This window comes from Rhodnius prolixus, unplaced genomic scaffold, assembly GCF_049639745.1.
Source record: "Rhodnius prolixus isolate KJV_2025 unplaced genomic scaffold, Rpr scaffold_7, whole genome shotgun sequence".
Taxonomy (NCBI): Eukaryota; Metazoa; Arthropoda; class Insecta; order Hemiptera; family Reduviidae; genus Rhodnius; species Rhodnius prolixus.
Genome location: NW_027411582.1, coordinates 34025309 through 34047190, shown reverse-complemented (window position 1 = coordinate 34047190; position 21882 = coordinate 34025309). Strand labels below are relative to the sequence as shown.

The 21882-nt window shown below is 30.7% G+C and overlaps 1 long non-coding RNA gene across 1 annotated transcript; it reads right to left on the bottom strand.

Moving 5' to 3' along the window:
• Positions 1 to 14657: 14657 nt before the first annotated feature.
• On the bottom strand, positions 14658 to 20084 carry LOC141447505 (uncharacterized). Its single transcript, XR_012454372.1, has 3 exons — positions 19279 to 20084; positions 17631 to 17771; positions 14658 to 14869 (listed from the first exon to the last, which is right to left on the bottom strand). It is a non-coding gene; the product is annotated as an uncharacterized lncRNA (long non-coding RNA).
• Between the last annotated feature and the right edge of the window lie 1798 nt (positions 20085 to 21882).

Below are 21882 nucleotides of genomic sequence, written 5' to 3'. Positions count from 1 at the left end.
GCCACCAGGTAGCACTAAAACAATATACAGCTGTCAAGATTTCTCTTCAGTACGACATGAGTGTTAATGGGGAGAAGGTCGCTCGTCGCCTTATCATATCTACATATCTACTCTAGTCACACATCATCAAGTATGAAAGAGGTATGTTGACATTTTATGTCTGTCTAGTCTAAAATAAGAATAATAATAAAAAATATTCAAAAAAAATACTCAAAATCAAAGATGAAAAAGGTATGATGACATGTGTCTATCTAGTTTAAAAATCACTTTCATAAACACACATGAAAGTTCTTCCATAAGAATTAAAAGAAAAATATTGGAATTCATCAAATGTGAAGTATCATGACGTTATGTCTGTCTAGTCAAAAATAAGAATTATTCTTAAATATAATCATGACATTCACACCAAAATTTAGTCACATAATTGTCTAGTCAAAAATAAGAATTATTCTTAAATATAATCATGACATTCACACCAAAATTTAGTCACATAATTGTCTAGTCAAAAATAAGAATTATTCTTAAATATAATCATGACATTCACACCAAAATTTAGTCACATAATGCCCCACCCTCCCGCCCTGCGAAAATCACTTACCTATATAGACTGGCAGTACTATTGCACACTCGACAAGCAAGATGCATTTTATGCATTTCTCTCAGCATAAAACAATTTATTTTAGTTTACTTCCGGTATCACTAATTAACACATACCTAATGCCATCTAACTGTAATGTTGCCTAATTAAAAAAAGCTCGAGCTACATAATAATTAATAAAAACAATGGAGTTAATTACAAATTCACTGCAGTTTGTACTGTCACTCCTAGCTGGTAGAAAAATCACTATTTTAACCATTAGATTTCTTTTTCTAGAATTTGAAGGCCTTTTTTAACAATTTTTTTTATGTTTTCCTTTTTTATTTTTTTGTATTTAGTTCATACTTTTTAATTACTTCTTATTATTTAAGAGAGTAAAAGGAAAAATAAATACAATATTAATTAACTAGTTTTTTATTATTAAAAAATAATTTATAAACTTTTTTACAATAAGTTTAATAAAATCTTTACAGAGTTTGGGAAAACTTCAATCGGCTGGTGGCTCACGAGACTTATGTAGGACCTCCCTTCACTCACATTTAACCATGTTGGTGACTCTCAAGACTTATACAGGTCCTTATTAAACACACATTTAACCATATTAGTGACTGACAAGACTTATATAGCCTTACATTCACTCACTATTATTATGTTATGTTAGGGTTACCGGGGGAAAATAAGAATACTGAATATATATAAACAACAACAACACAATTATAAGAGTTATATTACAATCATAATTAAAGTAAACACATTTTACAAATTAAACCTTTTTAAGGGCATGTACATAGTATATACAGTCGAGTACAACACACTAATGATATTAAGATATAGGAAGCGCGCAGCTTCTCCCTTTGCCCCACTCTTCCAATAGTGACAACCAAGACTTGCTGAATGCTAGATATTTTATTTCCTTAACATGTTAAATAATAGTGAATGAAAGGAGTCGTCAATATGATTAAATGTGAGTGAAAGGAAGTCTTATATAAGTCTAGTGGAGCTGTGTCTAATAAAGGTTGCCCAACTCTGACTGTAAACATGCACACTAATATAGTAACTAGATACTTGTTTAATTAACTGATTCCTAATCAAATCTGTATGTAAATTTTCTTAGATAGATGATTGACATCTTTTCCTCCTGGTCTTCTATTGATGAACAGTTTTGAAGACAGTACTGTAGTATCAGCAGTGTTTAATCTGAAAATCCAAAATGTTTAATTAAATTATAAAGCATTTTGAATTTTACCTTGAATTAAGAAACTAGAGAAAAACATCTATAACAATTGATAAACCTTTTCATTCAATAAATGAAATAAATTTCCAAAAAATACACATTAATAAAATTAATTTGATTGAAAATACAAAAAAATTAATTAATTTTAATTACACTTATAGTTGAATCTGATCAACATGAAATATTTCTGAATTATGCTAAACAAAATTTATCATTTACCAAAATTTACCATTGGTAAAAGTAGAAATCGTCTTCTACTTTCAACCGAACACTTCTGTTTTGTATTTGATAGTCACTATTAAAGCCAATAGTAAAATGTACATCTAGGTACGATATTTTTTTAAAAGAAAGAGCTAAAAAGCTATAGGAAAAGTCAAAATTTAGCTTATTTGATAATTAGTATTAAGACCAATGCTAAATTGTAATTGTAAGGCCTATCATTTTTGAAAAACAGAACGTAAAAAGCAATTGGAAACATTGAACTTTTATCCCAATTTCACAGAGATGCTGTGGTTTCTGTATACATTAGTAAATAATAAGGCAATTCTAGTTTATACAGCGATCTGTTCTGAAAAACAAGAATCAAATGCCATTGAAATATGTAAAAATCGTCCTCTAATTTCACTCGAACACACCTGTTTTGTATTTGATAGTTAATATTAAGGCTGACGTAAGACTTTTTCATGTAGGTTTGACTTTTTATAAAATTATGAAGTAAAACCATTGGAAAAAGTAAAATCGCCTTCTAATTTCACTCGAAAACTCTTGTTTCGCACTTGATATTTACTATTAAGGCTGATGTTACAATGTACATGTAGGTACGATCTTTCTTCAACAGTAAGTAGTAAAAACAATTGTAAAAAGTTGAAGTTCTTGCATAATTTCGCCTGAATACTGCTGTTTCTGTATTTGATTGTTACTAATAAGGTCAACTCAAGTTGGTAAATTTTGTATTGATTTGTTTTGAAAAACAAGAAGTAAAAACCATTGGAAAAATGGAAATAGTCTCTTAATTTCACTGTAATGCTGCTGTTTCTGCATTTGATAGTTAATATTAAAGGCAATCCTAGATTGTATATGTTGGGTCGATCTGTTTTGAAAACCAATAAGTAAAAACGATTAGAAAAAGTAAAAAAATGTCTTCTAATTTCACTCGAAAACTCTTGTTTCGTACTTGATATTTTCTATTAAGGCAGATCTTACAATATACATATAGGTACGATCTTTTTATAACAGTAAGAGGTAAAACGCTATAGAAAAAGTCAAAATTGTCTAATTTTGCTTATTTAATAGTTAGTATTAAGACCTATGCTAGATTGTAATTGTAAAGTCTATCATTTTTGATAAAAAGAAAGTAAAAAATTGAACTGTTATCCCAATTTCACTGAGATGCTGTGATTTCTGAAGAACGATTGTTAATAATAAGGCAATGCTACAGAAATGATGCTGCTCCTGTATTTAATAGTTAAGATTAGGGCTAATGCTAGACTGTACATATTGGGACGATCAATTTCGAAACACAAGAAGTAAAATACAAGATGTAGGAGAAATTGTCCCCAGGAAGACTGCTGATCCACTTTTACCAATAGTCTTTCTTTCTTGTTTCCCAACATTGATTGACCTAGCTCACATAATCTAGCCTTGGTCTTAAAATTAATTGTCAAATATGGAAACATAAGTATTCCAGAGTAATTACGAGAAATATCCTACCTTCACCTATTGTTTTTACTTCTTGTTTTTCAAAATAGATCGACATAATAGTACAATCTAGCGTTGCCTTTAGTGATAACTATTAAATCCAGGAACAGCATCATTCCTGCAAAGTTAGATGAAATGATCCTCTTTTTCCAATGGATTTTCTTTTTTGTTTCTCGAAATATATTGACCTAGTTTATAAAATCTAGCATTGCCTTTAGTATTAACTGCCTTATACAGAAACATGAGTATACTAGTGAGTATATTATGAGTAATGTTCACCTTTTCTAATCGTTTTTATTTCAGTTTTTTAAAATACATAGATCGACCTAGCTTACACAATGTAGCCCTGGTCTTAATAATTAACTATAAAATACAGAAATCGGAGTGTTCCAGCATAATTAGGAGAAGAATATATTACTCATTTCGCTTTTTTGAAATGATTTGGCTAACATATTCATACATATTTTATTTAACAATAATTATTTCGCAGTGAGAATGCAACAATGTCGGTGTTTTTAACTTAAATTCTCGCGCCTCCCTCGTATAAAATACATTTCTAACTTTTTAGTTCTAAAATATTACACGCAATGAATGAATTAAAAAAAAAAGATTTGTTTTTAACATGTACTAGATTTCAGTTAGTTTATTTCATAATTTTTACGTACATATGTTTGACAATTCGTTAATATTTGGATAACAGCACGTAACCTCCCTTAAGTCAGTCTGCTCTAGTGATGGGCAGAACGAGTCCGTCTTTGGACTCGTTGGATTTGAATCAGTTCCAGGGTTGGAATCGATTCCAACAACTCGTTCACCGATTCCGGTCTCTGTACTTACCCTATGCATTAGTAAAAATGTCACGCAATTCATTAAAAAATATCATTAAATGTTAGCTTTCCCAGTTAATAACAAAACTATATTTCTTTAACACACATTGAGTACTATCCCTAATTTCCAATTGCACTGATAAATATAAAATTAACATAAAAATAGACTAGTCAATTATAAAAATTAAAGCAATGATGTTTAGTCATTATCTAGCTTGACCACTGGAAGACTGGAGTTAACGTGCTTCAAGAGGATCCAAGGTAGAGAAACGGAAATGGGTAGGAAATTATTCCCATAAAAAAAATTCTAACCCTTCAAGCAAAATGATAATTACTCATAAATAAAGAAATATTTATTTACTAGGACTTGTATATCAAGCTTTAAAAATATTATCTTATTATCTTACGAAAAGAAAAAGCTGTGTGCTTAATCTTTAACATAGCGCTGGACACTCTTATTCTTATCTTCATTGGGTAAGTTTAACCGTGTACATGACCGTGAGACAGTCAAAGTAACACTGAGCCAAAATTTAGTATTACCTAATTGGTTTACTTACTGCAGTATCCCTCCCACTCTATCACCAATTTCACAAACATTCATCGATTGGAAATAATTTTTAGTTAAATATTCGTTTTATTTGAATACAAAAAACATTATAACGCTTTCTTAAGATGATTTTAATTTTTAAAATTTGTTTTTGTCCATTACTCTTAAATAATACGAAGAATTTCAAATAAAATATAATATACAAACACAATGATCTAGTATGCAGGTGGAGTCAGTCCTCGTTACCATAGCAATGGAACCGTTAAACAACTCCGGTTCCAGCTCCAGCAATTTCTATTGGCTAGATTCAGTGAACGAAAAAATGGAACGAGTCCGGTTTCAAAAGGATTTAAATCACTCCGGATTCGACTCCACCAACTCCAGTGGATTTAACCAATGAAAATGCTAGAGCTGGGCCGGAGTCGTTTAACGGTTCCGTTGTCATGGTAACTACGACTGACTCCACCTGCACACTAGATCATTCTGTGTTTGTATATTATATTTTATTTGAAATTCTTCGTATTTTATAAGAGTAATGGACAAAAACAAATTTTAAAAATTCAAATCATCTTAAGAAAGCGTTATAATGTTTTTTGTATTCCAATGAAACGAATATTTAACTAAAAAATATTTTCAATCAATGAATGTTTGTGAAATAGGTGATAGAGTGGGAGGGATACTACACTAAGTAAACCAGTTAGGTAATACTAAATTTTGGCCCAGTTTTACTTTGACCGTCTAGCTGACATGTACACGTTCAAGCTTACGCCAATGAAGATGAGAGTAAGAGTGTCCAGCGCTAAGTTTAAGATTAAGCACACAGCTTTTTCTTTTTGTAAAACAATAAGATAATATTTTAAAAGCTTGATATTCAATTCTTAGTTAATAAATATTATGAGTAATTATAATTTTGAAGGGTTAGAATTTTTATGGAATAATTTCCTACCCATTTCCGTTTCTCTACCTTGAATACTCTTGAAGTAAGTTAACTCCAGTCTTCTAGTGGTCAAGCTAGATAATGACAAAACTGCATTGCTTTAATTTATATTTGACTAGCCTATTTTTGTGTTAATATTTGTATTACGTTGTTAATTTTATATTTATCAGAGCAATTGGAAATTAGGGATAGTACTCAATGTGTGTTAAAGAAATATAGTTTTGTTATTAACTGGGAAAGCTAACATTTAATGATATAATAATATAATAAATTGCGTGACATTTGTTCTTATGTTTAATCGTTCCAAACCTTCTGCTGCCTCATTTTCATTTTTATTTGCCTAAATTTTTTGGGGCGGGGCGGAATCACTTTTTTTAAAAATAGGGATTTGAATCAACTCGTTCCACCATCGGACTCGTTCCAATGGAACGAGTCCGCTCAAATAGCCCATCACTAGTCTGCTCAGTCGGTAAGTATATTGCGGCACGAGAGCGTAATTGGAATGGAATTACCTACCTTAATATGGTTATTCTACCTCTGAGATGGTTGAAACAGATAAGAGATATAAAATTACATCCTATTACGGACAAAATTACAAATATTATTATTTACTGCGGACGTAATCTGAGTCTCATCAGATTGGTAAATTCTTAAGCCTGTAAATGGTAAAGTTTGGGAAGTGTTAGTTCTATATCAAAGTGAAGTAACGAAAGCCACAAGACGAGGAAGATGAGTACGATAAGCTTAATTCGCTTGTAGAACGAGTTAGACCTGAACATGACATAGTCTACTTCATATATATTACATTAACACTATAGCTGAGGTGTCAATAAATCAACAGATATAGATTTAATAAAAAGTAACCTTAATTTAATAAAAAGGAAGCTCAGTATTTCGCTAGTAATGGTTTTTGACTATTTCGTCACAAGAATGAAGAGGGTAGTATTGCCTACAAGCAGGAGAAGAATGAGATTTCCAGCAAGAATGCTGGAGCAAGTGTTGCGTGAACAAGACCTTTCCTTTTGTGTCGGCTTCATAAGGTACGTTGCTTATCTTTGTTACTTAGCCCTTTAATTTTTCACTTTTAGTTTAATGTCCACCAAACAATTCAATTACTTTTTCTTGCCTATAATAATTACAAGGTGTTATGATCAAGTAGAATGTTATTCAGTTTTCAATGGATTTATTTGTTTTAGATAAATGTTTTTACGAATTGTCAAGTTTCGAGTGTGATGAAAATCAATAATGGAAAATTCAAATTTTGATATTTAGTTTAATGGCTCCTTTTGGAGCTATTTATTCATAAACTTAAGCAGAAATTTCAAACTCTCCAGTCAAACTGGATGAGAATTCCTAATTTTTCCAATAATTTTGAAACGTAACTTCTAATTAAAGTCTACCCTAGGTGTACGATCCAACTATGTCTTAGTTATTAACTTAGTGAATCTGAAATCAAATAGGTTTGCCCAAAACTAGGCAAGAATTTCATATTTTTCAATTTTTTGGAATTGTGATTCGAAATTCAAGCGTGAATTCGATTGTTCAAATTGGCCACACCGCTTGACGGAAATTCCTTATTTTTCCAATAATTTTGCCAACAAAACGTCAAATCGGTTGCCCTACCCGGGGTGTACATTTCACGTTTAGATTAGTTATTAAAACACTAAAGCAGAAATCTCATTCTCCTTAAAACTAACTACATGACAATTCCTTGTTTATACATTCATTTTTCAAACTTAAATTCTCGCGCCTCCCTCGTATAAAATACATTTCCAACTTGTCAGTTCTAAAATATTACTCGCAATGAATGAAATAAAAAAAAAAACATTTCTTTTTAACATGTACTAGATTTCAATTTGTTAATTTATAATTTTTACTAATGTTTGACAATTGGTTAATATTTTGGATAACCCTACGTAACTTCCCGTACTCAGTCTGCTCACTTTGTTGTGTTGTGCGACCTGGGTGAGCCGAGAATGAAGAGGGTAGTAGTGCCTACAAGCAGGAGTAGAATCAGAAGTACTTGCTGGAGCAAGTGTTGAGTGAACAAGACCTTTCCTTTGGTATCGGCTTCATAAGGTATTTTGCTTATCTTTGTCACTTAGATTAAAGATTTAGGTTTTTAAAAAACAAATCAATTCTTTAGATTAATCGTAGTGTTTATTTAATCTTTATAATATACATAAATTGGTATAAAAAAAAGTAAATTCTTAAGATTCTGTTTATTAAAACATTTCAACTCTAGGTTTATTTCGTCCTAGTTCATTTATCTTGTTAGAGAAGTATGTGATTAGTCGTACCTTTTTCTGGTAATAAGCACATCGTGAATATTATAAAATTTTATTTTAAGAAAGTGAAGAAAATATTTTCTAAATATTTTTTGAAAAAAGGTTTAGTTTAACCGATAAACTTTACGTTTTAAATAAAGTATTAATGTAATTTGAATCGAATTCGTACTACTGCTACTTATGTTTAATGTAATATTTTTTTCAGTCAACTTGCAGTGCTAACATCAATGGGCTTTTCGTCAACTTGCAGCCCCGTTAAGCTCAGCTTTTACCTGAGATGAATTTTTAAGGGTGCTTCTGTATAATGAACAGTAATACAGTAAATAATGAATTTTTGGTGACTGAATCATAGTTTCAATAGGATAAAAAATTAATGCCAGTTTCAGTCATGATAAGGTTCCAGCACTACCTTCCAGAGTCCTTATGTACTTCCAGCAGCACGACCATTATTAATATGAAGTTATTCGCATCCAGGTAAGTCTTATCTTATTATTTATTATGTTCAGGGTGATACAACAACAACTAAAACTTTTTTTCATACAAATTATTCTTCTCTTTTTGTATCTGAAAGAAGTTTCAATTTTTGTTGATTGTAGGTAGCAGTAATTTAATTGAAAAATTCAACATCAAACATGCATGTGAATTCTGCATCTTTTTCCAATCATATAAAACTATTTTTAGTCGAGCTTATAATTTTCCAACTCATTTTCATAAAAATAATTTCATAATAATAATGCTAGTAGATTATGTGTGTTATTATATTTTTCTAATCAAATTAATTTTTTTTTTAAGGAATGTGTGTTTTCTTAGAAATATTTTTCATTATCATTGAAAGAAAAGGTTTAGGTTTAAAAAAAAATCATTTCTTTAGTTCAATTATAGTCTTCTTTATTTAATCTTTAGAATATACATAAGTTGTTATAGATGTTTTTCTTAATGCTAGATAAAACTTACTAAATATTTTAATTGTAATTTACAATGAATAATTATTTTCAGAATCAATACTGGAGATACCCAGAGTACTGCCTGCTAAACTGTTCATCAATGGAAGCCCAAGTGAAAAAGACGTAAATCATCAATATTCCCACTAATTTGGTTAGAAATCTAAAAAGAAGAAAATTTTAAGGTATGTAGTTCTTATAGGTAATCACGTTTAGATTAGTTATTAAAACACTGAAGCAGAAATCTCATTCTTCTCCTTAAGTTCACATGACAATTCCTTGTTTATACATTCATTTTTCAAACTTAAATTCCCGCGCCTCCCTCGTATAAAATACATTTCCAACTTGTCAGTTCTAAAATATTAAACGCAATGAATGAAATAAATAAAAAAAAAAAGATTTGTTTTTAACATGTACTAGATTTCAGTTAGTTTATTTCATAATTTTTACAAATGTTTGACAGTTCGCTAATATTTTGGATAACCCTACGTAACCTCCCGTACTCAGTCTGCTCACTTTGTTGTGTTGTGCGGCCCGGGGAGAGCTGAGAATGAAGAGGGTAGTAGTACTAGAAGCAGGAGTAGAATCAGAAGTACCTTGCTGGAGCTAGTGTTGAGTGAACAAGACCTTTCCTTTTGTATCGGCTTCATAAGGTATTTTGCTAATCCTTGTCACTTGGCTCTTTAATTTTTCACCTTTACTTTAATATCCACCAAGCACTCGTTACAATTCAATTACTTTTTATTGTCTATTATAATTACAAGGTGTTACGATCAAGTAGAATGTTATTCAATTTTCATTGGATATATTTGTTTTCGATAAATGTTTTTACGAATCGTCAAGTTTTGTGGGCAATGAAAATCAATAATAGAAAATTTAGATTTTGATATTTAGCCAATTGGCTCTTTTTGGCGAAAATCTGTCAATCTTACTACAAATTTACTGAATCTGATTTTTCGTATTTTCTCTTGAACAGCATTTACTATTTCCTGTAAACAACGTACTTTCATTATGTCATTATGATCTAGAGCATGTATTGAAACATTTTCCTCAAAAAATTGATAAAAACTAAAAACTTTATGTAATAAATAAAAGACTGCTGCGATGGAGCAATGTGTACTTTTACAGAAATCGTGGGGTACTTACTACCTTTCCCATTGTCATCGAATTTGCTCTTACTAATTAAAAATCTTTAGGAAAATAGAAAATGCTCTTCGGTTCGCATTGATCTTACCATTCATAAGGACCTCAAAATCTCTTATCCTCCATCTAGCGAAATCCTTTCTTTGTAAAATTATTGTTATGTGCACATCATTGTTTAAGTTTACTTACAGTCACATTTATTTAATTATATGAATAATATTTCATCAGTAGTTATAGATATTAAATGTGTTTCTTTACTTTAACGAATTAAATGAAATAATTCTGAACAAAATTGAACTTGAAAAATTGTTTATTTTGGTTGACAAACCTAATAAATTAATTATTTCAATTTATGGCAGCTTGACTAAAACAAGTTTAGTATAACAGTTTAATTGCAACGTAATTTATGATAAAATAATTTAATGTTTAATGAACGAATACGTTCTAAAAAATTGAGCCGTTTAAAAGATTTAAACTAAAATTTCAGCATTCATATTTTATTTATTTCTTAAATTTTTGAAAGATACAAATTTATCTTGAACAGATGGTTGCATTTTAAGTTGTAGTGTCATTGAATTGAATGCTTTTAATTTAAGATTAAATCTATAAACTGTTTATTTCAGTGAATAATGATTTTCAGATTGGAAACAGCCAATACTGTGAGCCAATAACTGTAAAACCGTTCATCAACTGAAGTGGAAATGTAAAAGACGCTGAGAAAACATCGATCAAATGAGTAAGTACAATCAACTTTTCTTATGAATCAATTACTTAAAAAATGTATTATTTAGGTATAGGTAAATTGCATGTTTGTATCACTATCTTATTTGATGATTTTTTGACTTAAAGTAAGTCAAAGAGCACTCAGTTATTTTTAACTTCCAAAGACACTATCTGAAAGAGAATAATGAAGCTAATATTCTACAAAATTAAGGAAACTAAGTGCAAAATTGGTTGAAGAACAAGTAAGTTCTTAATCTTACATAAAATTGCATGTGCATGGCTGGAACACCTCAAAGTTCACTGGTTTTCTGTGCGCCATATTTATATGCAATATAAAATATAAATGATAAATACCTTTTAGCTCCTGCTTTTTACTCTTCACTTTGCTCCCCTTCCTCTGCCGTCTTTAAGTTTAATTATTTATTATTTCACTGAGAAATTAAGATCTTTAAAATAATTTTTCCCCATAGGTATTTGATAAATTATCAGATTATGCTATTAAAATTATATATATAAAAGTGATAATATGTTCGGTTTGTCTTATATATGCTCAAGGGAAGTGTGCTAAATTACTTTTGTCCTGGCTTTACATTATTCAATACCTACTTGTAACGTAATATTAATTATGAGTTTGATTATGAAGCTTACTCAGATTAAATCTTCTTTACAACATTTCAACTTCTATGTCATAAATACAACTTCAAAATTAGTTATTCTGTCGCAATGTAATTGTTTATTTTGAAGTCTTGGGCCCCATATAGTGGACTGTTTTAGAGGCGATGACTCAACTTCATCTTATGTTTCAATATCAAAATTGCATTAAAAAGGTTTCAATATAAAATTTATGTGTTTTAAAATGTAGTATGTATTTTTCTCCATCCAGTGCCTTTGCTCAAGGACCCTTTCTGCCCTCCGCTGGCTATTCTTGATCATGGTCCTTCCTTACGTCCAGCAGCACTCCTATATTTGAGGTGATTAACATAAACATAATTTATGTTAAAATAATTTAATGTTTTACAATGCAATGAATTCGTTCTAAAAGATTGATCCATTAAAAAGATTTAAACTAAAATTTCAGCATTCATATGTTTCAGTATTCATACTTTGTTTATTTCTTTAATTTTTGAAAGATACAAATTTATCTTGAACAAATGGTTGCATTTTAATTTATAATATCATTGAATAGAATGCTTTTTAATTTAAGATTAACTCTATAAACAGTTTATTTCATTGAATAATGATTTCAGATTGAAAACAGCCAATTGTGTGAGCCAATAACTGCAAAACCTTCCATCAACTGAAGTGGAAATGAAAAAGACGTTGAGAAAACATCGATCAAATGAGTAAGTACAAACAACTTTTGTTATGAATCAATTAAATGATCTATTATTTAGGTATATGTAAATTGCATGTTTGTATCAATCTTATTAAATGATTTTTTGACTTCGAGTGAAAATAAAAAGTATTATTTGGTAGGAGAATAAATAAAAACCTATAATTTGAAAGAAAATTATTTATTTGCATACCTATTTTGTTTTTACATAGACTTCATATATTAAATTCTACTATACAAAAAATGTACATATAAATCAATAAAATACGAAAAGAACTGCTAAAAAAGATTTGAACATAAGAGAGAAACTTAAAATAGAAAAGAAATTAAGGTAAAAAAAATTAAATAAAAATTAGTTCCAAAAAATCCGTCAAAAGGCGCCACTTATCAGGCAGGTGAAAAATAGTTCCTGGAGTAGCCACCAGATAACAGTGCTGAAACTTCCTCTGCATATAGGCCAACAAAAAAAACCTCGTCATTACGACTTGGATAAGAATAGAGGTCAGATCGCTCGTCGCTCCCATCAATGTTATCTAGTCTGGTGTAACACTCATCACGTCTCTTCCAAAGAATCATGATGTTGGGTAATGGTTAGGGAGATGTTATCGTTTCGACAGTCGGAGAGCAACTATTTTCTAGGTTAGAGAGGTAAACTGGAGTCACAGTAAAATAAGTAGTAACCAACGTCGGGTTAAATAGTATGCAGTTATAACTTCCAAACACACTATCTGAGAGAGAATAATGAAGCTAATATTCTACAAAAATAAGGAAACATTAAGTGCAAAATTGGTTAAAAAATCAAGTAAGTTCTTAATCTTACATAAAATTGCATGTGCATGGCTGGAACACCTCCACAAGTTCACTGATTTTCTGTACTCAATATTCCTAAGCAATATAAAGTATAAATGATAAATACCTTTTAGCTCCTGCTTTTTACTCTTCACTTTGCTCCCCTTCCTCTGCCGTCTTTAAGTTTAATTATTTATTATTTCACCGAAAAATTAAGATGTTTAAAACAATTTTCTCCCCTTAGGTGTTTGATAAATTATCAGATTATGCCATTAAAATTATAGATAAAAGTGATAATATGTTCGGTTAGTCTTATATATGCTCAAGGGAAGTGTGCTAAATTACTTTTGTCCTGGCTTTACATTATTCAATACCTACTTGTAACGTAATATTAATTATGAGTTTGATTATGAAGCTTACTCAGATTAAATCTTCTTTACAACATTTCAACTTCTATGTGATAAATATATCTTCATTCTTTTGGTTATTCTGTTGCAATGTTAATTGTTTATATTGAAGTCTTGGATCCCATATAGTGGACTGTTTTAGAGGCTATGCCTCAACTTCAACTAATGTTTCAGTATCAAAATTGCACTAAAAAATAAAAGTTATGTGTTTTAAAATGTATGTATTTCTCTCCATCCAGTGCCTTTGCTCAAGGACCCTTTCTTCCCTTCGCGGGCTATTCTTGATCATGGCCCTTCTTTACATCCAGCAGCACTCCTACATAAGTTGAGGTAATTCACATCTAATTTCTACATTTCGTTCATGAAACAAATCAGGAAATCTTCGAAGGTACCCTGTTAATTTGTAGAATTCTACTTCAGGTAGTCTTAACTATTATTTATTGCAAATAATTTGAGATAATTCGCAACTATCTCTACATTCAAATAAATTCATGATGAAATCTCCATACTTACCATGTTACCTTATGAAGCTGATCTTCATGTTATCTTATCCTTTATTGATAAGCATCTAAAGCATTTTAACATCAATTAAACCTTTATTCCGATAAATTAAATATTTTCCCTTGAATCTGAATAAAAAGTTGTTATTTTGTGCAATAGATGGTTTTAATTAGATTTTCCGAATTAGTTGCAGAATGGTTTAATTAGTTATAAACAGAATTAACTAAGATTTTGTTTGTAAAATGCTGCCGTACTACAATAAGTGTGAATGAAATTCAAATCATTTACTAAGGTTTTAATACTTTCAGCCCTTGGCCGACTCACAGCCCAGTGAAGCTGAGACATAATCTAAAATGATTACTTTTGAGGGAATTTCTTTTAATGCTGCAGCACTTCCGTAAATAAGAGGTGATTCCCATCCATCTCTATTCCTGCAATATCCAAATAAGGAAATCTACCTACCACTCTGTGGTGTTCTCTTCCAGGTAATCTTATCCATTATTTATTAAAACTTGAGCATTTTACGTGATTAAACCTTTTTGTTCATATATTCCTGTATAATCGGAATGAGTATAGTAAAGATTCTGTGTTGAAGAAAGTTTTAATTTGATTGGAAAATTGAAAGGTACAAGAACAAAAAGTGACGAGTGTTTATGCAAAAAATGTTTATTTCACTTAAAAGAGTGCAGTGAACTGCTATTTTCAAAATGAATTAAGTTCATGTAATTACTAACACTCAGTTTTACTTTCTTGCGTTTTCTTTCTAAAAGATTGATCTATTTTTATTTAAACGTATAAAAAATTAACATTGATTTTCAAGGAAGTTGAGTTTGATTTGTAGACGAACAGTATATCTCATAATGTTATTTTTCAGAGTTGAAACAGGCGATACTGGAGTGCTTCCTGCAAAGAATGTTCATCGAATTAAGCCAAAATGAAAAAGACGTTGGAAAACACCTATCCAACTGCAATTCTTTATTATTTAGTCGATTATTTGTAAAAAATATATATTTGAAGTTGGAAAATGTAATGTAAATTTTAATTTTATTATGTAGGTAATTTTAAGAATCATTACCTAAAAGATGTAATTGAATTTAAAATGTTTTTGTAATACGAAAGAAAAAAAATGTATAATTGGCAGCAAAATAAAGAATTATCTATAAATTATTAAAAAAAGTCATTATGTATTTTCTCTTTTCCCATAGTCTTGTTTTTTTTATTATATTTGCAAAGTTACAACTAAAAACAAAGTTAAAAAAGACTAAAAATGATAAGAGGCAAATAAAGAAATGTACAGGTACGTATAAAACTAAAATTTCTGTTTACATTAAACAAAAAAAATAAAATAAAGTAATAGTAGTACGAAAAAATGGCGTCAGAGAGCGTTAAAATGCAGAAAAAGTAAAAAAAGTTGAAAAAATTGCATCAGAAAGACGTAAAACAAAAAAAAGGAAGTTTAGTTCACATATTTGCCACCAGGTTGCACTGAAACTGTTTATATACTACGGTCAAACAAGATGTCTCCTCAGTACGACTGCAGAGTCGTACTCGTGAGGAGGGGGCTATGTCGCTCGTCGATCCAAAAATAACTAATCTAGTCAAAACACCTCTCTCCACACATACAATCTTGATAATATGTCATGGGTTAATGGTTAGGGAGATGCGTTCACCTCGACGGTCGGAAGGCAACTATTCGCCCCACCCGGCCCGGCCCGCGCCGCGAACTTTCTTATATACCCTCCAGATGGCGTCATTTCACCATGACAACGGGCTCCCCCCTACTTTTAGTTCCACCAGCTGTCACTAGATCGCTCGTGCTGTCTGTTTTATTTCTCGTAGCCTTCCTTCCACACTCTCTAGACTTCGGCGGCCATTGTTGTAACCTTGCTATCTTCTTACACACTCTCGAGACTTTGGCAGCCATTGTTGTAACCTTGCTATCTTTTTTACACACTCTCTAGACTTCGGCGGCCATTGTTGTAACCTTGCTATCTTCTTACACACTCTCGAGACTTTGGCAGCCATTGTTGTAACCTTGCTATCTTTTTTACACACTCTCTAGACTTCGGCGGCCATTGTTGTAACCTTGCTTAATGCTTCTTACACACTCTCACGACTCTGGCAGCCATTTTTAACCCTTTTTTATATTTTCTTTTTATTTCTACGCAATTTTTTCATTTTTTTTTTAATTTTTCATATTATTGAGAGATTAAAAGGAAAAATAAATACAATATTGTTATAATTAAATCGTTTATTATTTATTAATTATTGATACATTTTTTACAATAAATTTTTATAAAATCTTAACAACCTCATATTTAACCACGTTGGTGACTCTTTAGACTTATATAGGACTTCCTTTCACCCATATTTAACCATGCTGGCGACTCACAAGACATATGTAGGACCACTTTACACCCACTTTAAACCACATTGGTGACTCACAAGACTTATATAAGACCACCTTACTCATCCTTATTACCATGTTGGTGACTCTCAAGACTTATACTGGACCTCCTTAAACTCACATTTAACCATGTTGATGACTCTTAAGACTTATACTGGACCTCCTTTCATTCACATTTAACCATGTAGGTGACTCACAAGACTTACAAAGAACTTCCTTAAACACACTTCTAACCAAGTTGGTTACTCACAAACTTATATAAGACCACTTTACACCCACTTTTAACCAAGTTGGTGACTAACAAGACTTATAGAGGACCACATTACAATCATATTTATCTCATTTTTTTACCATGTAAAAAACCATGTCAACTTGTATCCTATTTGTTAATTTTGTCAATATATGTTTAAAAAAATTAGAAATATTATATCATTCAAAGCGAAAACCTCGAAAAATAAATATGTAAACTTAGCAAAGGTTTCACTTTTCGTTTTTTAAGTATTTTTTAAATTCTAAAGGAAGAGGTGTGCTTGGAACGTAGAATAATTTTCATTTTTTTTTGTATATATAGATTGACAAAAGTAAACAAATTATTAGGTTACAGGTGAAGCGGTAAAAAAATAAGCTAATAGCGAGTGTAAGATGGTGTCCTATATAAGTCTAGTAAGACGCAAACAGGATGAAATATGAGTGTAAGTTGAACCTATATAAGTCTAGTGAGTTTTTAACGTGGTTAAATGAGTGTAAGATAAACCTATATATGTTTAGTGAGTCGTCAACTTGGTTAAATATGAATGTAAAATTGTTCTATTTAGGCCTAGAGAGTCGTCAACATAGTTAAATGTGAGGGTAAAATTGTTCTATTTAGGTCTACTGAGCCGTCAACATGGTTAAATTGAATGTAAAAATTGTTGTATTTAGGTCTACTGAGTCGTCAACATGGTTAAATATGAATGTAAAATTGTTCTATATAAGCCTAGAGAGTCGTCAACATGGTTAAATATGAATGTAAAATTGTTCTATATAAGCCTAGTGAGTCGTCAACATGGTTAAATATGAATGTAAAATTGTTGTATTTAGGTCTACTGAGCCGTCAACATGGTGAAATTGAATGTAAAATTGTTCTATATAAGCCTAGTGAGTCGTCAAAAATTAAAACTTCTTTCAGATACATAAAAAAAGAATAATTTGTATAGAAAAAAGTTTTAGTTGTTGTTGTATCACCCTGAACATAATAAATAATAAGATAAGACTTACCTGGATGCGAATAACTTCATATTAATAATGGTCGTGCTGCTGGAAGTACAGAAGGACCCCTAAAAATTCATCTCAGGTAAAAGGTGAGCCTAACGGCGCTGCAAGTTGACGAAAAGCCCATTGATGTTAGCACTGCATGAACTGAAAAAAATATTACATTAAACGTAAGTAGGAGTAATACGAATTTGAATACGAAATTTATTGTAATTCAAATAATTTAAATGTGTACTGAGTTTTATCTAGTATTAAGAAGCCCATGAAAAACATCTATAACAATTTATGAATATTATAAAAATTAAATAAACACTGATTAATCTAAAGAATTGTTTTTTTTTTTAAAAAAAAAAAACCTTTAAAAACCTAAATCTTTTATCTGTTGCCACTAATTTAGTCGTGAATCGCAATTACGTTTTACCAAATTCTAAACTTGACTACAATACTGACAATTTTCTTATTATAGAAATAAAATTTGCAAATAACAGCTTAAAATATTAAAAAACATTGCTGTCTGAAAACAGATAGGGAGAAATAAAGCGGTGAAAATAGGTAGAAATTTGACATTATCAGTACGCTAAACCGAATAAGCCCCGTTAAGTAAAGTATCTCACATATGTAAAAAATGTTTAATGAACTTTAAGAGGAAATAAAACTAAAAAGAATTTACTAAGTGTAACCTAGAAGATCGATTAAAAGCCTACACAATCTAAAAACTTGAGAGCATTCACGAATTCTCGTCACAACATACGTATTAAAATTTTTTTTAAATACAAAACTCTTCCTTAAACATAATAATGAAGTAATTTTTCAATATTATACATGTTAAGTATTATAAGTATTTTAAGAGAAGTGTAAGTGCTTCCACAAAACAATAAACTAAATTCGAGAAAAAAGGATAAAAGATTTTGTGGTCATTATGAATGGTAAGATCAATGTGAACCGAAGAGCATTTACTATTATCCTAAAGATATTTGATAAGGGAGACTGGATTCACTGACGATTGGAAATATTTCAATACATGCTCTAGATCTAGATCATAATAACAATGAAAGTAGAGGGAAGGGATTAGCTGAGTGGTTAGCGAGCTGGACTCCCACGCGGAGGTCCCGGGTTCGAATCCAGCTGCTGACCCCTTAGATTTTCTCTTCCTAGGAGCTTGTTACAGCTCACTGTCCGGTGATGGACAGTGTTGTCTGTAACGAGAGGACACTGTCCGGAGGCCGGCAGTGCACTGAAAAAAGCTCCGGGCGCCAATAACCATAGATGTTGACGCGCCTTAAATCATTAAAAAAAAAAAAAAATGAAAGTATGTTGTTTACAGGAAATCGTTAATGCTGTTCCAGAGGAAATACGAAAAATCAGATTCAGTAAATTTGTAGTAAGATTGACGGGTTTCGTCAAAAGGAGCCATTAAACTAAATATCAAAATTTGAATTTTCCATTATTGATTTTCATCAAACACGAAACTTGACGATTAGTAAAAACATTTATCGAAAACAAATATATCCGAAAACTGAATAACATTCTACTTGATCGTAACACCTTGTAATTATTATAGACAACAAAAAGTATGAATGGTTACGAGTGCTTGGGGGATATTAAAGTAAAAGTGAAAAATTAAAGGGCCAAGTGACATAAATAAGCAAAATACCTTATGAAGCCGTTACCAAAGAAAAGGTCTTGTTCACATAACACTTGCTCCAGCAAGTACTTCTCATTCTACACCTGCTTGCAGACACTACTACCTCTTCACTCTTGTTATGAAATAGTCAAAAATCATTACCTACTTAGGTTACTTAATATCATAAGGTTCTTTTTTACTAAATCTATATCTGTTGATTTAATGACTCCTCAGTTTAACTGTTAACGTAATTTAAGTAGTCAATTTCATGTACAGGTCTAACTCTTTCTACTAGCGAATTAAGCTTATCGTACTCGTCTTCCTCGACTGAGAATCTTAACTTGTGGTTTTCGTCACTTCACTTAGATATTGAACTAACACTTCTCGAACCTTACTTTTTATGGGTCTTCGTAAAATCATAAGAATTTATTAGTCTTATGAAAATGAGGTTATGTCCGCAGTGCGGTAATATTTGTAATTTTGCCAGTAGCAGGACGTATTTTTATTAAACCCCATATCAGTTTCGGCCTTTCAACCAACTGAGAGGTAGAATAACCAGATTAGTGTAGCGTTTTCGACTTCACTTACGCTCCCATGCCGCACTACACTAACTAACTCAGCTCACTAAGGCTGGAAACATAGTGGAGCGGCGCGCAAAGCGGCGCTGATAGCGAAGAGCGAAGCGGCAAAAACAAAAACTAGAAATAGATAGAGTTGCTCTATCTTCGCTTTGCTCGCCACTATGCGCGGTCCCATATGTTAACTTGTGTTTGATTTCGCCGCTTCGCTCTTCGCTATCAGCGCCGCTTTGCTCGCCGCTCCACTATGTTTCCAGCCTAAGTAAGGGAGGTTACGTGGTGTTATCCAAAATATTAACGAATTGTATTAAAATAATTGAAATCTAGTGCATGTTAAAAGAATTTTTTTTTGTTTTTTATTTTTGTGCGAGTAATATGTTATAACTGAAAAGTAGGAAATGTATTTTATACGAGGGAGGCGCGAGAATTTAAGTTTAAAACACAGACATTGTTGCATTTTCACTGTGGAATAATTATTGTTAAGTAAAATATGAATGAATATGCGATTCTAATCATTTAAGAAATGCGTAAATTAGTAAAATCTTTAAAGGAAAACTTTTAATCAGCATAGAACATGCAATATGCTGGTATATTCAAGCTTTGTGAATGGCTATATGTTTGCATATTTTTAATACTTACACTTCTATCCGTAGTAGAAACACTGGTATATATACAAAACAGAAACTTTATGAAATTGGTTTATAAAGTATATAATTGAAGTAATAGATTTACACTTTGGCCAGTGGTTTTCATGTCTTCTTGTTAAAAAAAGATCGAACCTACATTTACATTCATACATCTGCTTTAATATTAACTATCAAATACGAAACAGGAGTTTTCGAGTGAAATTAGAAGACGATTTCCACTTTTTCCAATGGCTTTTTCTTGTTTTTCAAAATAGAACAAGCTAATTTGCACAATCTTGCAATGGCTTATCAAACATGGAAACAGCTGGATTCATGTGAAATAAAGAAATAAATTAAGCTTTTTCTGATGGATTTTACTTTATATTTTTCAAAATGGATCGATCCTTCATTTATAATTTAGTATTGACTATATTATTAACTATCAAATACGAAATCGCTGCATTTCAGTGAAATTACGAGACCATTTCCACTTTTTCCAATAGTTATTACTTCTTGATTAAGAAAAGAGATCATCTCATTATGTATAATGTATCATTAGCCTTTATATTAACTATAAAATGCAGAAACATCAGCATTCCTGTGAAATTAGGAGAAAATTTCCACTTTTTCCAATGGTTATTTCTTAATAGTTAAAAAAAAGTACCTGTACCTACATTCTTACATCCTTAATATTAACTCTCAAATACAAAATATGTAACATACATACATCTCAGTGAAATTGGGATAAAAGTTCAATTTTTCTAATTGCTTTTTACTTTTTGTTTTTCAAAAATGTTAGACTTTACAATTACAATATAGCACTAGTCTTAATACTGATTATCCAATACGCTTTAATTAGACGTTAATTGACTTTTTCTGTAGCTTTTAACCTCTTTTAAAAAAAGATCGTACCTACATGTACATATCACATTGACCTCAATACAAAAATTCAAATACCAAACGTTCGAATGAAAGTAGAAGATGGTTTCTACTTTTCCCAACAGTTTTTACTTCTTGATTTTCAATATAGATTGACCAACCCATACAATCTAGGTTTGCCTTTAATATTAACTATCAAATGCAGACACAGAAGCATTACAGTGAAATTAAGACTATTTCCACTTTTTCCAATGGTTTCTTAAACTTTTTTAAAGGTTTTCTTTTATATTCCTTCCACTCTCGCAGCTGTTTCTAATTTTTTTCAGGATTTTATTTTTATGCTTTTTTTTTAAATTAAACGCTTTTTTACGATAAATCTTTATGAACATGTTAATAACACATCTTTAACAGTTTATTTTTATTTCTGGACATTATTTCTTCATCTTGTCGAAGTTTTTGAACTTTTCCATTTCATTTATTATTTTTATTTTTTGAGATGAAAAGGAGAATAAATAAGATTCTTTTTTTATATACAGCAAACAAATTAAGCA